This window comes from Thamnophis elegans, chromosome Z (genome assembly GCF_009769535.1).
Source record: "Thamnophis elegans isolate rThaEle1 chromosome Z, rThaEle1.pri, whole genome shotgun sequence".
NCBI classification, from domain to species: domain Eukaryota; kingdom Metazoa; phylum Chordata; class Lepidosauria; order Squamata; family Colubridae; genus Thamnophis; species Thamnophis elegans.
This window is the reverse complement of record NC_045558.1, coordinates 101,760,347-101,778,339: the sequence shown is the minus strand read 5'-3', so window position 1 is coordinate 101,778,339 and position 17,993 is coordinate 101,760,347. Positions and strand designations below refer to the sequence as shown.

At 38.3% G+C, this 17,993-nt stretch overlaps 1 protein-coding gene across 2 annotated transcripts in view; it reads left to right on the top strand.

Annotated features, from left to right (window-relative positions):
• COPZ2 (COPI coat complex subunit zeta 2) overlaps positions 1-17,993 on the top strand; it is a 50,033-nt gene that overhangs the window by 9,663 nt on the left and 22,377 nt on the right. The window lies entirely within an intron of this gene.

Genomic DNA, 17,993 nt, shown 5'->3' with positions numbered 1-17,993 from the left:
TTGCAAAGAAGCTGATGAAACTGTTGATCACATACTCAGCTGCTGTAAAAAAATCGTGCAGACTGATTATAAATTGCGGCACAATTCAGTAGCACAAATGATCCATTGGAATTTGTGCAAAAATTATAATATTAAAACAGCAACAAACTGGCGGGAACATCAGCCTGAAAAAGTCACCGAAAATCAGATGGTCAAGATCTTGTGGGATTTCCGTATACAAACCGACAAAATACTGGCGCATAATACACCAGACATCACACTGGTTGAGAAAAATAAGGTCACAATCATAGACATCGCAATACCAGGTGATAGCAGGGTCGCCGAGAAGGAACATGAAAAGATCACAAGATACCAGGACTTAAAAATCGAAATTCAACGACTATGGCACAAACCAGCAGTGGTAATTCCAGTGGTAATTGGCACACTGGGTGCTATTCCAAAAGCACTGGAATTACATTTAAAACAGTTAAAAATTGACAAAATCACCATCAGTCAAATGCAAAAAGCCGCACTGCTTGGATCTGCACGCATATTAAGAAAATACGTTACGACGTCCTAGGCCCCTGGGTGGGGCCCGACTAGTAACCAATGCCAAATCCGGTGAAACAACTGGCCGCTGTGATACAATTGTATAGTAATAATAATAATAATAATAATAATAATAATAATAATAATAATAATAAAAATAACTCCGCCGTTGCCGGTCCCAAGCCCGGATGAGAAAGGAGGAAGGTTGGGATCAGGTTGGCATCTGGTCCCGTAAAAAAATCCCCGCCAACCCATACAATATGGTGAAAAAAACGAATAAGAATTCCATACCGCATCGGTCGTCGCACGGGTTAACAAGGGCCGCGGCGGATGTTGGGGTCCCTGGACATCCGTCGACAAGTGGGCTACAAGTGGACCAGCCAACAAAACGACAAAAATATAGTGCAGATGAAAACCGTGCCATAATGGCCTGTTACTACAACTCAGAGCCAGAAAAAAGAGGATATTTAAAGCGAATGTATGAATTATGGAAACAACAATATCCAGATTCAAATGTTAGTGAACAACGACTAGCAGATCAAAGGCGATTTATTATACGGAATAAAGTGTTTAGTGAAGTTGAACTTGAGGAAATTCAGGCAAATTGCAAAACCCAAAAAACAATATCACAAGCGGAAATAACTGAAATTCAAGACACAACTAAAGACACTATAGTAGAACTCCCAGAAGAAGCTCTCAGGGAGGAAATAACATCACCACCACTAGAACCAGTTATCACTGAACCAACTGATGAACTAACTCAAAAACAAAAAGAATTGAAGGATAAGATCATGGAGCATTTTCTGCTTAATGAGGAAAGGCAACGTTTACCATCACTAAAAACTGTGCCGAAGAAAATTTTGGCCCCTATCATGAAAATGGTTAATGCAGTGTTTTCAACAATTGAACCGGGAACCATCTTGGAAACAAACCAGTTAATGTACAGCGCAGCTGTAATAGTCACTAATGAACTAGGCATTAAAATTAAAGTACCTAGTCACACAACAGAAAAAGCATCAAAGCCAAAGTGGAAAATCCGTCTAGAACAAAAAAATCAAAAAATTAAGGGCAGATGCTAGTAACTTAAAGAACATGCATGAGCAACGGCTTAAAAACAACAAAACCATAGATCGGCTAATCAGAAGATATAGATTGGATACAAGAAACATCAATGAAGCTGTAGAGATTGTAAAACAGCAGATAACAGCAACAGCTAGAAAAATTGAAAGATATGAGGCACGAATCATCCAATATAAACAAAATCAGCAATTTCGATCAGACCAACGGCGTTTTTATCAAAGTCTTAATGTGAATGGTGACACCAAAAGTGAAAAACCAGAAAAGCAGGCCACAGTTGAATTCTGGAAAGAATTGTGGGAAAATGCAAAGGACTACAACAAGGAAGCAAAGTGGATACATGACTTTGAGAAAAGCATTGGCAACAAACAAATGCAAGTATTAGAAATAACAACTGAGATGATCAAAAATCGAGTTAAAAAGGTAAAGAATTGGACATCACCTGGAAAGGACCAATTACATGGTTTCTGGCTCAAATATCTGACCAGTTTACATGCAATATTGGCCAGGCAACTGAATGAAATTTTACAAAAGGGCCAAATTGATGAATGGTTGACAACTGGAAAAACATACTTGATTCAGAAAGATCTAACTAAAGGAACAACACCTGAAAACTATAGACCAATAACATGCTTGCCAACAACCTTCAAATTACTCACAGGCATTATTGCAGATAACATGATGGATTATTTGGAAACAAACAACATCTTGCCAGTAGAGCAAAAAGGCAACAAAAGAAGGAGCAGGGGCACAAAAGATCAGCTTCTAATTGATAAATGATATTAGAAAATTGTAAGAACAGAAAAACAAACTTGAATATGGTCTGGATTGATTACAAAAAGGCATTTGACTCACTGCCACATAGTTGGATCATAAAATGCTTAGAAACAACTGGCATTAGCAAAAATATTACATCCTTTACTGAAAAGGCAATGAAACAATGGAGAACTGAGTTGGCAGTAGGGAATGAGAGCTACGGAATGGTTAATATCAAGCGAGGAATTTTCCAGGGTGATTCACTTTCACCTCTTCTCTTCATCATCGCAATGATCCCACTATCAGTAATCTTAAAAAAAAATGAAATTAGGCTACCAAACAGCCAAAAAAGCTGAAAAAATTTCGCATTTACTATATATGGATGATTTGAAACTCTATGGAAAGTCAGAAATAGAAATCCAATCATTGACAAATACAGTCCGAGTATTCAGCACCGACATTTCAATGCAGTTTGGCATGGAAAAATGCGCCACTGTATCCATAAAAAGGGGCAAAATCACTGCATGTGAGGGAATTGAAATGCCCAATGGCCAACTAATTAAATGCAAAGAAAATGAAGCCTACAAATACTTAGGCATTCTGCAGTTGGATAACATCAAGCATGGAGAAGTAAAAACTATTGTCAGGCGAGAGTACACCAACAGAGTTAGGAAAATTTTGAAATCTAAATTGAATGGTGGAAATACAATCAAGGCCATAAATACCTGGGCAATACCAGTTATAAGATACACAGCTGGCATAGTTAACTGGACACAAGCTGATTTGGACCTTTTGGACCAAAAAACCAGGAAACTAATGACAATGCACTACAGTTTACATCCACGTGGTGATACTGATAGACTATATCTGCCCCGAAAATCAGGTGGCAGAGGATTATTACAAGTGAAGCAAACAGTTGAAGAAGAAAAACATGCACTGGCTGATTATTTAAAAGAAACTCAAGAACATCTATTAATCGAAGTAAAGAACAAAAATCTACTGAAGGCCCAACAGACAAAACAAGAATACAGAAAAGATGTGATAAAATCAAGAATGGAGAGTTGGCAGAACAAAGCACTGCATGGTCAATTTCTGGAAAAAATAAAAGATAAAGTGGACAGTGAACAAACTTGGTTATGGTTAAAAACAGGTACATTAAAGAAAGAAACAGAGTCACTAATCCTGGCTGCGCAAGAACAAGCTATCCGCACAAATGCCATTAAGGCCAAAATCGAAAAATCCTCTGATGATGCCAAATGCAGACTTTGCAAAGAAGCTGACGAAACTGTTGATCACATACTCAGCTGCTGTAAAAAAATCGCGCAGACTGATTATAAATTGCGGCACAATTCAGTAGCACAAATGATCCATTGGAATTTGTGCAAAAATTATAATATTAAAACAGCAACAAACTGGTGGGAACATCAGCCTGAAAAAGTCACCGAAAATCAGATGGTCAAGATCTTGTGGGATTTCCGTATACAAACCGACAAAATACTGGCACATAATACACCAGACATCACACTGGTTGAGAAAAATAAGGTCACAATCATAGACATCGCAATACCAGGTGATAGTAGGGTCACCGAGAAGGAACATGAAAAGATCACAAGATACCAGGACTTAAAAATCGAAATTCAACGACTATGGCACAAACCAGCAGTGGTAATTCCAGTGGTAATTGGCACACTGGGTGCTATTCCAAAAGCACTGGAATTACATTTAAAACAGTTAAAAACTGACAAAATCACCATCAGTCAAATGCAAAAAGCCGCACTGCTTGGATCTGCACGCATATTACGAAAATACGTTACGACGTCCTAGGCCCCTGGGTGGGGCCCGACTAGTAACCAATGCCAAATCCGGCGAAACAACTGGCCGCTGTGATACAATTGTACAACAACAACAATAATAATAATAATAGATATGCTGTTCCTGGAGATTCCAGAGTTGAAGAAAAAGAACTAGAAAAAATCATGAAATATCGCGACCTGGCCATCGAAACTACACGGCTATGGATGAAGCATGTAACAGTGATACCCATTGTCATCAGGGCACTTGGCACCATGTCCAAGAATTTTACAAGATACATCCACAAATTGCCGTTTTACTACAATAACCCCAGCAGAACTGCAAAAAACTGCGCCACTCGGAACATTTTATATTTTAAGAAGGTACTTGGTTGATACCTAGGACGCTGGCAGCAAACCGTATCAACCATTAGCACCAATCACTGGTATTTGTAATGCATTTTTGAATGCTCAATTGGCTGAGTTTCATGTTTAATGAATAAAGTATATAATAATAATACTCGGAACATCGTATATTTTAAGAAGGTACTTGGTTGATACCTAGGACGTTGACAGCAAACTATCAACCAGTAGCACCAGTCAATAGTATTTGTAATGCATTTTTGAATGTTCAGTTGGCTGTGTTTCATGATTAATGAATAAAGTATATAATCATAATAACAACAATAGTAATTGGAGCCCTTGGAGCAATACCTAAAGGGCTACCTCATTATTGGTAATTCTAAATTTACCTGACTTGAACATTCTGATTTTACAAAAAACCACCCTCCTTGGAACAACTTATATCCTTCTACGTTACCTTAACAGTTCCTAGGTCCTTGGTTAGGACTCAAGCTGTTGAGCTACCAACCAGCCCCAAAGGCTGTGAATCTCACCAAAGATTAACCACATAACAACAACAACAATAATATTTTCAATTAAGACCAGAATGAAATTTAAAATAAACAAAAACCTTTCATTCAGTGTGGGCTATAATTTATTTAATTTATTTAAATAAATGTATTTAATTTATTTAAGGGGCGTGCATAAGTGCACCAACATGCCTACTTTCTCTGTCCTAATGTTTCTTTTTATCTGTATCCATTTCATGTATCCAAAATCATGTTTATAAATATATATGTTGTCTAATACGTGCATGACAAAATAAATAAATAAAAGTAATCTAAAGCAAACTGATCTAAATTATTTCTGTACTAAAATATAAATAAAAATATATAGCATGTGGTTTTAAATCATGTTTAAATTTATATTTTTCAAATATTCACATATGCATCATTGAACAAAGACAGAAATACAAGAAAAACCAAGCAAAAATGCTTTAGTGAGGGAAAGGAACATCACTAGTGGTATGTCCTTCTTTGGCTTATTAATATAAACACTCCAAAATTAATTTTGTCTGCCTATGTTCCCCATTTCTGGAATATATATATAAATGAGATTTGTTAGTTCTCTTAATCCTAATTGATGGTCTATCCAATTCATTAGACAAGTGATGGCAAACCTTTTTTGGCTCCTGTGCCAAAAGCACAGGGGGGTTGTGTGCTGGTGTGCCACACCCATAATGCCATGTGCGCGACACACACATCCCATGTGTGTGCATGCACGCGCAACCAGCAAGCTCCCTCCCTGCTTTTGCCATGGTTTTCTCACGCTCCCCATGCTCCAGAGGCTTTCTAGGAGCCTGGGGAGGGCGAAAACAACCTCCCCTGCACACCCTGCAGAGGCCTCAGGAGCTTCCCTGAAGCCTCTGGTGGGCGAAAAATGGGCCTACGGAAAACCCAGAGGTTTGGGAATGGTGACTACTGGTTTGTCCGTAGGGCCGATTTTCGACTTCCGGAGCCTTCAGGGGCTTCAGGAGGCTTTCCTGAAGGCTCCAGAGGGCGAAAACCAGCCCTATGAGCAAACTGGACTTTTGGTTTGTCAGTAAAGCCATTTTTCACCCTCTGGAGCCTTCAGGCAAGCCACCTGAAGGCTCCGGAGGTCAAAAAACGGTCCTTTGAGCAAACCGGAAGTCCGTTCCTGAACTTCCGGTTTGCATGTGCGCTGGCCAGCTGACAGCAAATGGCTCAGCTTGCCACCTGTGGCACGCATGCTAAGGTTCGGCTATATACAATTGGTTCAGCTTCTCAATAGCACACTTTTACTTCATGTATTGAAAAGCTCAAGGAAAACTTATTCATGTCATTTCATAAAAGTTTCTGTGGTACCAAATGATATAAGCTTCTATTTCCAGGCCATTTTTTTAAACAAACAATTAAAAATTTAATAATATCTGAAATAGCCATTTAAAAAATTGTGGCTCTTGGTCCACTTTATCCACTTCATTATCAATATTGACAACAAATCTCCAAGGTTTCAGGAAGGGGTTTTTCAGCTCTACCTCTGGAGCTTGTTACTTTCTTCAGGTTTTTATTGAACTATAGTAATGTCTCTCTCTAGGTTTCTGACAAATAAAAGTATATTATTGATTGTTTTGAGGCTGATTTGATCTCCTTTTAAGTCCAAGGGACTCTCAAGAGTCTTCTCCAACACCACAGTTTGAAACCATCAATTCTTCAACACGCAGCCTTCCTCATGGACCAACTCTCACAGCCATACATTACTACCTGGAAAACAATTGCTTTGACTACACAGATCTTTGTCAGCATGTCTCTGCTTTTTAATATGCTGTCTAGGTTTGTCATAACTTTCCTTCCAAGAAGCAAACATCTTTTAATTTCATTGCTGCAATTGCAATAATCTTGGAGTCCAAAAAAATAAAACTTGTCACTGCTTCCAGTATGACTAGGCAGCATCAAATAAAAAACAGTGAAGCTATCCTGTTCTGAGCACTGAAATATAACAAGAAAACTGTCTGTATCTGGATATAAATATCTGCATCTGAAATAAGAGTCACGTGAAATTAGGAATTTAATGCTATTACCACATGCTACTTTTGCATCCCTGTCAATGTGTCCCAGGTAACCAAAGTTTACTGAGCATTACATACCTGCTCAGCAAGCATATACAAATACTACAGCACAATATCCAGGATTTTGAGAACAACTTTCCTCATTCTGAGTGCCTTTGATATTTTTGAACTTCAATTCCCAGAATTCCCAGCTAGTAAGGTCATTGTTGGCAATTCTGCAAAGTAGGGTTTAGAAGAAACTCTGGTGAGATATTTCTGGAAAAGCCCTGGTTTGTGAATTTAGTGTACCACATTTGCAAATACTAGCTGTTGTTATATTTTAATTTTGTTCTTTTAGTGCAATTTTATTTCCCTAAATATGAAAAGATGTATGCATTTGTTCTTTCATTCAATGTTTTCCTAATCAAAATCCCAAAAATCAGGAACACTTCTCTATTTTATCCTTCTTTTGGTGCTAAGAGTCCAAAAGTGAGCAATTTAATTTAATTTAACAGAGTTGGAAGGGACCTTGGAGGTCTTCTAGTCCAACCCCCTGCTTATCAGGAAACCCTACACTACTTCAGACAGTGGTGGGTTTCAAAAGTTTTTAGAACCTCTTCTGTTAGTGCGGCCTGCTTTGTGGGAGTGGCTTGCCAGCCATGTGACTGGGTGGGCATGGCCAACGTGTAAAATGTGGTGAAACTCACTTAACAACACTCTTGCTTAGCAACCAATATGTTGGCTCAGAAATTCGGGCATATGAAGCATGCAAGTCTTAAAGCTGTCAAGTTACAAGATCCTTACACCCCAACCCTTCAGGAAAAAAAACCCCAGGGATGTTCAAACCTGGCAGCTTTAACACTTGTGGACTTCAACTCCCAGAATTCCTCCTCGAGTAATGTTGGCTCAGGAACTCTGGTATTGAAGTGTGCAAGTTTTAAAGCTGTCAAGTTACAAAACCCTTGCACCCCTAACCCTTTAGAAATAAAAAACCCAGGAGTGTTCAAACTTGACAGCTTTAAGACTTGTGGACTTCAACTCCCAGAATTCCTCCTCTCGCTCTTCATCTTGATGATGGGCGGGGGGGGGAGCTGGAACTGGTTCTAAATGGCATTGTAGATTTGTGGAACCTCTTCTATAGAAGAGTTTAGAACTGGCAGGAAATCCACCTCTGACTTCAGACAAATGGTTATCTAATCGCTTCTTCCAAACTTCCAATATTGGAGCATTCACAACTTCTAGAGGCAAGTTGTTCCACTGATTTATTATTCTAACTGTTAGGAAATTTCTCCTTAGTTCTAAGTTGCTTCTCTCCTTGATTAGTTTCCACCCATTACTTCTTATTATGCGCTCAGGTGCTTTGAAGAATCGTTTGACTCCCACTTCTTTGTTGCAACCCCTGAGATTTCAGAACACTGCTATCATGTCACCCTAGTTCTTTTCATAAGACTAGACATCTGCAGTTCCAGCAACCATTCTTCATATGTTTTATCCTTGAGTCCCCTAATCATCTTTGTTGCTCTTTCTGCACTCTTTCTAGAGTCTCAACATCTTTTCTACTTCGTGGCGACCAACATTGGATGCAGTGTTCCAAGTGTGGCCTTAACAAGGCATTATAAAGTGGTATTAACACTTCAAGTGATCTTGATTTTATCCCTCTGTTTATGCAGCTAAAACTGTTGACTTTTTTGGCAGCTGTGGCACACTGCTGGCTCATATTTAAGTGATTGTTCACTAGGACTCCAATATCCCTCTCACAGTCCCTACTATTGAGCATGGTACCACATATAGCCCGAGCCTGTAAAGATGAAGTGAGGAAAGCTAAGGCTAACAATGAAAAAAGGCTTGCCACAAAAGTAAAAAAATAACAAAAAAAGCTTCTTCCAACATGTTAAAAACAAGAAAAAGGTCAATGAAACAATTGGTCCATTGCTGGGAGAAAATGGCAAGAAGGTGACAAGCAACAGGGAGAAAGCAGAACTATTTAACTCATTTTTTGCATTTTTCTTTATACAAAGGGATAAAACAGTTCAACCTATCAAAAACAGCACCATAAAAATCAGATTAGGAACACAAATTGAAATAGGGAAGAAAATGGTAAGTGAGCACCTGTCTACCCTAGATGAGTTCAAATCACCGGGACTGGATGGATTACATCCCAGGGTTCTGAAGGAACTGACAGACGAGATCTCAGAACCATATCTTTCAGAGATCCTGGAGCACCGGGGAATTGCCAGGGGACTGGAAAAGAGCTGATATGGTTCCCATCTTCAAAAGAGGGGAAAAAACAGATCCAGAAAACTATAGACCTGACCTCAATACTAGGGAAGATTCCGGAAAAGATAATCAAGCAACAAATTAGTTAACACCTAGAAGTAAACAAAGTAATAGCCAAAACCCAACATGAGTTTGTCAAAAACAGATCATCCCAGACTAATCTTATTACATTCTTCGACAAAGTGACAAAATTAGTGGACCAGAGGAATGCCGTCAATATAATTCACTTGGACTTTAGTAAGGCATTTGATAAGGTAGACCATAAACTACTACTAGACAAAGTATAAAGTATAGACAGTATCACCACCAGATGAATTCGTAAGTGGCTGACCAACCACACTCAACGTGTAGTCCTCAATGGAACTGAACCAGGGTTGGGTTCCTGCCAGTTCTAACCTCTTCTATAGAAGAGGTTCCACAAATCTACAGTGCCGTTTAGAACTGGTTCCAGCTCCCTCCCCCCGCCTGTCCGCACATCATCAAGATGAAGAGCGAGAGGAGGAATTCTGGGAGTTGAAGTCCACAAGTCTTAAAGCTGTCAAGTTTGAGTACCCCTAGTTTTTTTTCCCTAAAGTTAGGAGTTCAAGGGTCTTGTAACTTGACAGCTTTAAGACTTGCGTGCTTCAATGCCAGAGTTCCTGAGACAACATTTTGGTTGCTAAGCAAGAGCATTGTTAAGTAAGTTCACCACATTTTACAAGTTGGCCATGCCCACCCAGTCACATGGCTGGCAAGCCACTCCCACACAGTCACAAGCCACTCCCACAAAGCAGGCCACACCTACAGAAGAGGTTCTAAAAAATTTTGAAACCCACCACTGAACTGCATCTACATGGAGGGAAGTAGGCAGTACTTCCTTAGGGAGTACCCTAAGGCTCTGTTTTAGGCCCAGTACTCTTCGACATCTTCATTGATGATTTGGATGAGGGAATTAATGGATAACTCATCAAATTTGCAGATGTCACTAAGCTGGCAGGAATAGCCAACACTCCAGAACATATGCTTACGATAAAGAAAGATCTTGACAAACTGGAACATTGGGCACTATCTAATAAAATGAAATTCAATGGTGAAAAGAGTAAAAGAGTCTACATTTAGGCAAGAAAAATGAAATGCACAGGTATAGTATAGGTGCTACCTTGCTCAATAGTAGTAACTGTGAGAGGGATCTTGGAGTCCTAGTGGACAACCATTTAAATATGAGCCAGCAGTGTGCAGCAGCTGCCAAAAAAGCCAACACAGTTCTAGGCTGCATAAACAGAGGAATAGAATCAAGATCACGTGAAGTGTTAATACCACTTTATAATGCCTTGGTAAGGCAACACTTGGAATACTGCATTCAGTTTTGGTTGCCATGATGTAGAAAAGATGTGGAGACTCTGGAAAGAGTGCAGAGAAGAGCAACAAAGATGATTAGGGGACTGGAGACTAAAACATATGAAGAACGGTTGCAGGAAATGTGTACTTCTAGTTTATTGAAAAGAAGGACTAGGAAAGTCATGATAGCAGTGTTCCAATATCTCAGGGGTGCCACAAAGAAGAGAGAGTCAAACTATTCTCCAAAGCACCTGAGGGTAGAGCAAGAAGCAATGGGTAGAAACTAAATAAGGAAAGAAGCAACTTAGAACTGAGGAGAAATTTCCTGACAGTTAGAACAATTAATCAGTGGACCGACTTGCCTCCAGAAATTGTGAATGCCCCAACACTGGAAGTCTTTAAGAAGATGTTGGATAGCCATTTGTCTGAAATGGTATAGGTTTCCTGCCTAGGCAGGGGGTTGGACTAGAAGACCTCCAAGATCCCTTCCGACTCTCCTATTGTATTGTCTATGTACCTGTGCATTTGTTTTTCTTGCCTAAATGTAGAACCTTACTTTTTTCACAATTGAATTTCATTTTGTTGGATAGCATCCAACATTCAAGTCTTCCAAGATCCTTCTGTATCTTAATCCTATCTTCCGGAGTTTTGGCTATTCCTCCTACCTTGGTGTCGTCTGCAAATTTGATCTATCCCCTCGTCCAAATCATTGATGAATATCTTGAAGAATACGGGGCCTAAAATAGAGTACCCCACTGCATACCCCCCTCCATGTAGATGCAGTTCCATTGAGGACCACACATTGAGTGTGGTTGGTCAGCCAGTTATGAATCCATCTGATGATGATGCTGTCTAACCCACATTTTTCTATTTTTATCTAGTAATAGGTTATGGTCTACTTTGTCAAATGCCTTACTGAAATCCAAGTAAATTATATTGACAGCATTCCTCTGGTCCACTAATTTTGTCACTTTGTCAAAGATTCAATAAGATTAGTCGGGCATGATCTGTTTTTGACAAACACATGTTGGATTTTGTTTATTACTTTGTTTGCTTCTAGGCGTTCGCTGATTCGTTGCTTGATTATCTTTTCCAGAATCTTCCCTGGTATTGAAGTCAGGCTGATGGATCTGTAGTTTCCTGGATCTATTTTTTACTTTTTTGAATATGGCAACTACATCAACTTTTTTCCAGTCCTCTAGCAGTTACAGTGCTCCAGGAACTTTGAAAGATATAGTTCAGTGGTTCTGAGATCACATCTGCCTGTTCCTTCAGAACCTTGGGGTGGTAATATGAACTCGTCTAGGCTAGACAGGTTCTCACTGTTTTCTTCCCTATTTTAACTTGTATTCCTAATCTACTTTAGATTGTGTTCCTAATCATTTTTTGTGGTGCTGTTTTTGATAGGCTGGACTATTTTTTCCCTTTGTATAAAGAAAAAAGAGTTAAGTAGTTCTGCTTTCTCCGTGTTGCTTACCACCTTCTTGCCATTTTCTCCCAGCAATGAACCAATTGTTCTCTTGACTTTTTTCTTGTTTTTAACATACTGGAAGAAGCTTTATTTTTTACTTTTGTTGCAAGCCTTTGTTCATTATGAGCCTTAGCTTTCCTCACTTCATCTTCTTCATCATGTCATCAGTCAAGGTCTGTTACTGAATATTGGTAGTACAGTTTATCAGCAGTTTGAACATGAAACAAATAAAAAAGCAATCTAGGACTAAAAACAATATCAACATAATTATAAAGCTAAGAATTTCCGTCAAAGTTCACCCCAACCACTTTGCATCATTAGCCCACTTTGGCTACCAAAGCTTCCTTCCAGATTGCCCTTCTATATACTAGTCGGTGTCATATTGTAATCATGTAGCTAGGTTCATGATATAGTCAAGTTTATGGAGTAATAAGATGAGCTCCAATCTGGATTTAGCTGATTACTCCATAAACAATATACAATACAATATGCAATTTCCATGTGCTCACAGGAATATTCCAAAAATAAGAATGAAAGTATTAATGCAATATGGAATGTGTTGAACTTGCTGGAGACAAGGAACACAATAGTTCAAAACGTTACTCATAAAAGTGATTGAAAATACACGTTTGAAGAAAAAATGTAATGAGTATGTAGATCTAACCCAACATTTTTTTCCAACTGTACAAACTGGCAGTACTAAATGCTATTACAAATTCAAGACAGGCTATAATGCTGAAATAGAGAGAGCTGTCTAGATGTACAAAGCCTGTCAGAATTAACTAAAGTCCTTTCAAAGCTCCCTCTTTCTTAACTTCCACAGGACTTTGGTGAAGAATCCAAGTTAATTAATTGCCCCCTTTATGCACTAATTGAAACTTTTCCAGTAGCCTGTTTATCCTCAACAACTTCTCATAGGTACTTAGTATTCCCTTCCATGGAAGCAATTAGCAGCAAAGCATCTGGACCCTTTTCAGATGAACTAGTCGTCATTAACATGTTGATTAGATATTGTCCCAAACAATAAGGGAGGTGCTGGACATTTGGAACAGTACCAAAAGATGTACATCTTATGGATGAACTAGAACACAGTTTTACCTGAAGATGAACAAAATTTTAAAAATGTATAAAATTATAATCCACCAGTACCTAGACATAGCCACTCAAAGAAACTAAGGCAATTAAATTTATCTGTTATGATTTGGCTGTGCTCACAAACCTAGCTAAATGCACACCTTGGCTTTTCTATTATTAGGTTGTGTCATGTTCGTCTTTTGTGTTTTTTGGAAGGACAGATACTGAAGCTGAAATGTAAATACTTTGGCCACTTAATGAGAAGAGAGGAGTCACTGGAAAAGACTCTGATGTTAGGCAAGGTTGAAGGCAAAAGGGGAAAGGGCTGGCAGAAGATAAGGTGGTTAGATAGTGTCATTGATGCAATGAACATGAATTTGAGAAACTCTGGGAGACAGTTGAGGACAGGGTGGCCTAGCATGCTATGATCCATGGGGTCACAAACAGTCAGATATGACTTAGAGACTGAATAACAGAAACAATCATTTTAGTGAGTATGCTTCACAAAGCATAAAGGACATGTATTATACTTAGCTGTGTAGCCAATAATTTTTGGTAGTCTTTTCCAACTGCTACCATCCATGTATGTTCATCTTTAGTTTTAGAAAATGCTGTTTAGGATTTGGAAGTATGGGGAGCTGAAATCCAAAACAGAAAATACTAGCTGAAAACATTTCTGTTGGAATATGGATTATAGATTATGTCATAGTGGAGATTCATTCATTAACTATAATTTCTAGTGGAATGTCCAGATTTGTTAGCCAAATATAAAACTGTAGCAGAGGGAAAGAGACTCTGTAAACTTAGTGCAATTTATTTCTTCAGAATAATCTGCTTTCTATGTGATCCAGACTTTTTCAAATTTCTTCCTTCATAAAGAGGTGTATTTTCTGAGAAATAATGGCTGGATTTTCTAGCTCTTGGCCTTTTCTGTACCAGATATAAGCTGTACTGCTAAGGATGAGGTGATACCAAATTAGATGCCTCCCTTAAGTACAGTGTGCTCCAGCCTTTCTTCCCATCCCTTTCTTCCCAATTTCATCCTAGTTCCTTCTTTCTATTCTTTTCCTATCCTATCTCACCTATGTTGTACCAAGTAACAACCCACCACCTTTGTTTTCTAAATACTGTACATTAAGAAGCGAATTTCATACTATCTGATCTGTGGAGAACAAGTCTGTATCAGTCATGCCAACACTAATGGTACCATTAGACACCATTATAAAATCCATTTGCCATGGGAAGAGATACATTCTATCCTGTGGTGGGATTCAAATAATTTAACAACCGGTTCTCTGCCCTAATGACCAACTGGGTAGGGGTGGCTTGGTGGTCATGTGACTGGGTGAGCGTGGCCAACTCAACATCACTTATGTCGATGGGCGCTTCATCTTAGCTGTTAGAATGTAACAAGGGTTAACCGGAGAGGCAGTTTCTGCAAGCAGGGCAATAAAGATTAGGCTTGAAACAACACCAGAATGTTTCCTTCCTGTCTTCCTTACAGGATTAGCCTTGTAAATGGAAAAAAACGAAATGAGATTTCTTCTGACAACCGGTTCTCCGAACTGCTTAGATAGTTAACAACCGGTTCTCCCGATTAGGTGCGAACTGGCTGAATCCCACCACTGATTCTATCCCTTCCATAACTAGGAGCTCCACATTAAAATACCATCAGGCTTGGAAACATTCCAATATTTTATTGTCATGGCCCCGAATAAGAATTTACTAATATCTGATAAGAATCTGGCCCAGCTAGGTGATATTGACTGACTTTAAACCTGCTTATGATTACAGACTAGACTGAGAAGACAAAGCCACCTCAAAAGAAGTCAATAGCAAGCTCATATTGCTATAAAAACCATATGGATGCTAAAAGATGTTACTTTTAGAGGGGATTTCAACCTTTTACATTGTAATCTGTAGGACATCTTTAAACGGGTTATGTTAGAACACTTATCATTTTCTCAATTTTTTTCTTCTATAGTATTATTCTTTAATAATACTGGACCAAGTATTCCAGATAGAGAGACACACTTATCTTAAAAGTATTATCATTTGCAATAGTGGCAAATATCTGTAGCTCGGGTATAGGATGAGGTTGAAGGTTTGTTCTCAGATACTGTGGGTTGGTTTCGGAACGTTTCGTTACCAGGCTAGGTAACATCTTGAACTCTAAACTCCACTGAAGATGTTACTTAGTCTGGTAACAAAACATTCATAAATCAACCCACAAGCTCAGACAACGAATCTTCACCCTCAGTATTATAATTCCTTTCCACTATAATATTAACCAAACGTGTGTGTGTGTGTGTGTGTGTGTGTGTGTGTGTGTGTGTTCTCATATGTTTCAGAATGGGAAAATGTGTGACTGGATCTCTTAGTTTAGCCATCCCAAAGCTCATTAGGAGAATTTTGCTACGGACAATATAAAATTAAGAATGATGAAAAGAACTCTGTAGTCTCATGGCTGTTCAAATTTAGAATTTTAGCACAATATGCCATCAGTTGTAAAAAACTAACAAACACCAAAGTGCCCAGAAAACGTTTTTCTCATACTACCACAACAAAATGATGATTGAAATTGAGAATTTATTTTACTATTGGACACATCACAGTCAAACACAGGCTGTGGTGAAAATCCTCTTTTATTTGCCTTTACCCTAATGGCTAAGGGACTTACAACAGTTCATTTAGTGAACTGGTCATAAGTCCATTTTTGGACTTATTTTTCATATTTACGACCATTGTAGCATCCTCATTGTCATGGGATTTACATTTGGATGCTTGACAATTGGTTTATATTTATGACAGTTGCAGTGTCCTGAGGTCATGGGATCAGCTTTTGTGACCTTCCGACAAACAAAATCAATGGGGAAGCCAGGTTTACTTAACAACTGTGTTATTAATTTAAAAACTGCAGTGAGTCACTCAGGGGTGAAATTACCTTCTCTACCAGTTCACAAATGTGAGCATGCATGCATGATGATGTCTGGGCAGGTGGGCAGAGCCTACCGCCACCACCGCTACCAGTTCGCCCGAACTGGATAGAACTGGCTGAATAGCACCACTGGATTCACTTAATTGATGTGGCAGGAAAAGTCATAAAATGGGGCAAAACCCACTTAACAAATTTCTCACTTGGCAAAATAAATTTTGGGCTCTATTGTGGTCATAATTCGAGGACTACCTGTATATGTTTAAAAAGAAATGCTGCAATCTATTGAAATTCTATGATTTATTTCTCACCAAATGAACACAAAGCTATGAAAAGCAACATTAAATTCTAAATTTCTCTTATAAATCTGTCTTCTGCCATAAATTTATATCATGACCAGAAATATACCCATTTTATTCGATTTTTAGCCATCTGCAATGTACAACTATTACCTGATGCATCTTACAAAGTTGTGTGTGTGTGTGTGTGTAAAGTGTTTGCTTTCAAAAGATTTCCAAAGATTTGCTAGTTGACTTGCACTGAGTTTAAATTTACTCCTAATAATGCCAACAAGTTCAACAACTATTGATATCAGGAGTGGGAGGAAAAAAGAGAAAAATAGAAATGGGCTGATTATCCAGGAACCATCAGATGGCTGTCCAATCTTTCCACAGTGCCTTTATGTGAGGCTCTGGGTTTCTACCCAAAGTATTTTGAATAATGGCAAAGATCATGAGTTGAGAAATATTTCTCCATTTTTCAGATCCTGAGAAGGGAGGGAGAAGGGAGGGAGGGAGGGAAGGAAGGAAAGAAGGAAGGAAGGAGCTAGAGAGGAAGGGAAGGAAGGATTTCCATCTCCTGAAAAACTAACATCATCTGCTCATACCAGATGACTACAAAGTCAGCAAACTGTGTAGCCATTTGTGAAGGCAAACAAAATGCAAGGATGCATCACTAGGGGGATATCCCCATCAGCAGGAAAACGAAGGTCCTAATTCTCTATACAGGACTTTAATCAGATTCCATTTAGAATACTGCCTCCAGTTCTGGAGACCTCATTATGTATGTATGTATGTATGTATGTATGTATGTATGTATGTATACAAATATAACACATATATACATACATACACACACATATATATATATATATATATATATATATATATATATATATATATATATATATATGTATGTATATATATATGTATATATATATATATGTGTGTGTGTGTGTATATATATATATATATGTATGTTATATTTGTGCTGATAAATAAATAAAGGGAGACTAGTATAGATCTATTTCAAGCTGTTTAGCTCTCATCAGCTAGCCATACCCTTACTGAGAATCTATATCTATATATATATATATAAGATTGAGCAATTCCAAAGAAAGTGGTGCAATGTCTGAGGGACAAAATGTAACAGGAAAGATTGGAGGAACTGAGTATGTATAGATTGGAATACAGCAGGGAAAAGGTGTGGCAGGATTAAAATCTTTAAATATATTAAGGGTGTGAATAGAGTTGTAGAAGGCAGTACTTTCAATATTAAGCCAATATCAAAAACCCAGGGGCAAAACTTCAAACTGACAAGACCAAACTTCAAAGGTAATGTTAAAAAGTATTATTTCACAATGGAAGCTTGGGAACAACTTTCAGTGGAAGTAGTGGGTCAATCCTCAGTAACTTAGTTTAAACATGCTTGGGATAAACAACTGTTCATCATCCGAAAACAAATAAAATAAATAAATAAAAAATCGGAAACAAAAACAACGAAAACCTCAAAGGACAGACTCGATAGACCATCGAGTTGTTTTTTCCCCCTGCTGTCAGTTTTCTATGTTTCTATCAA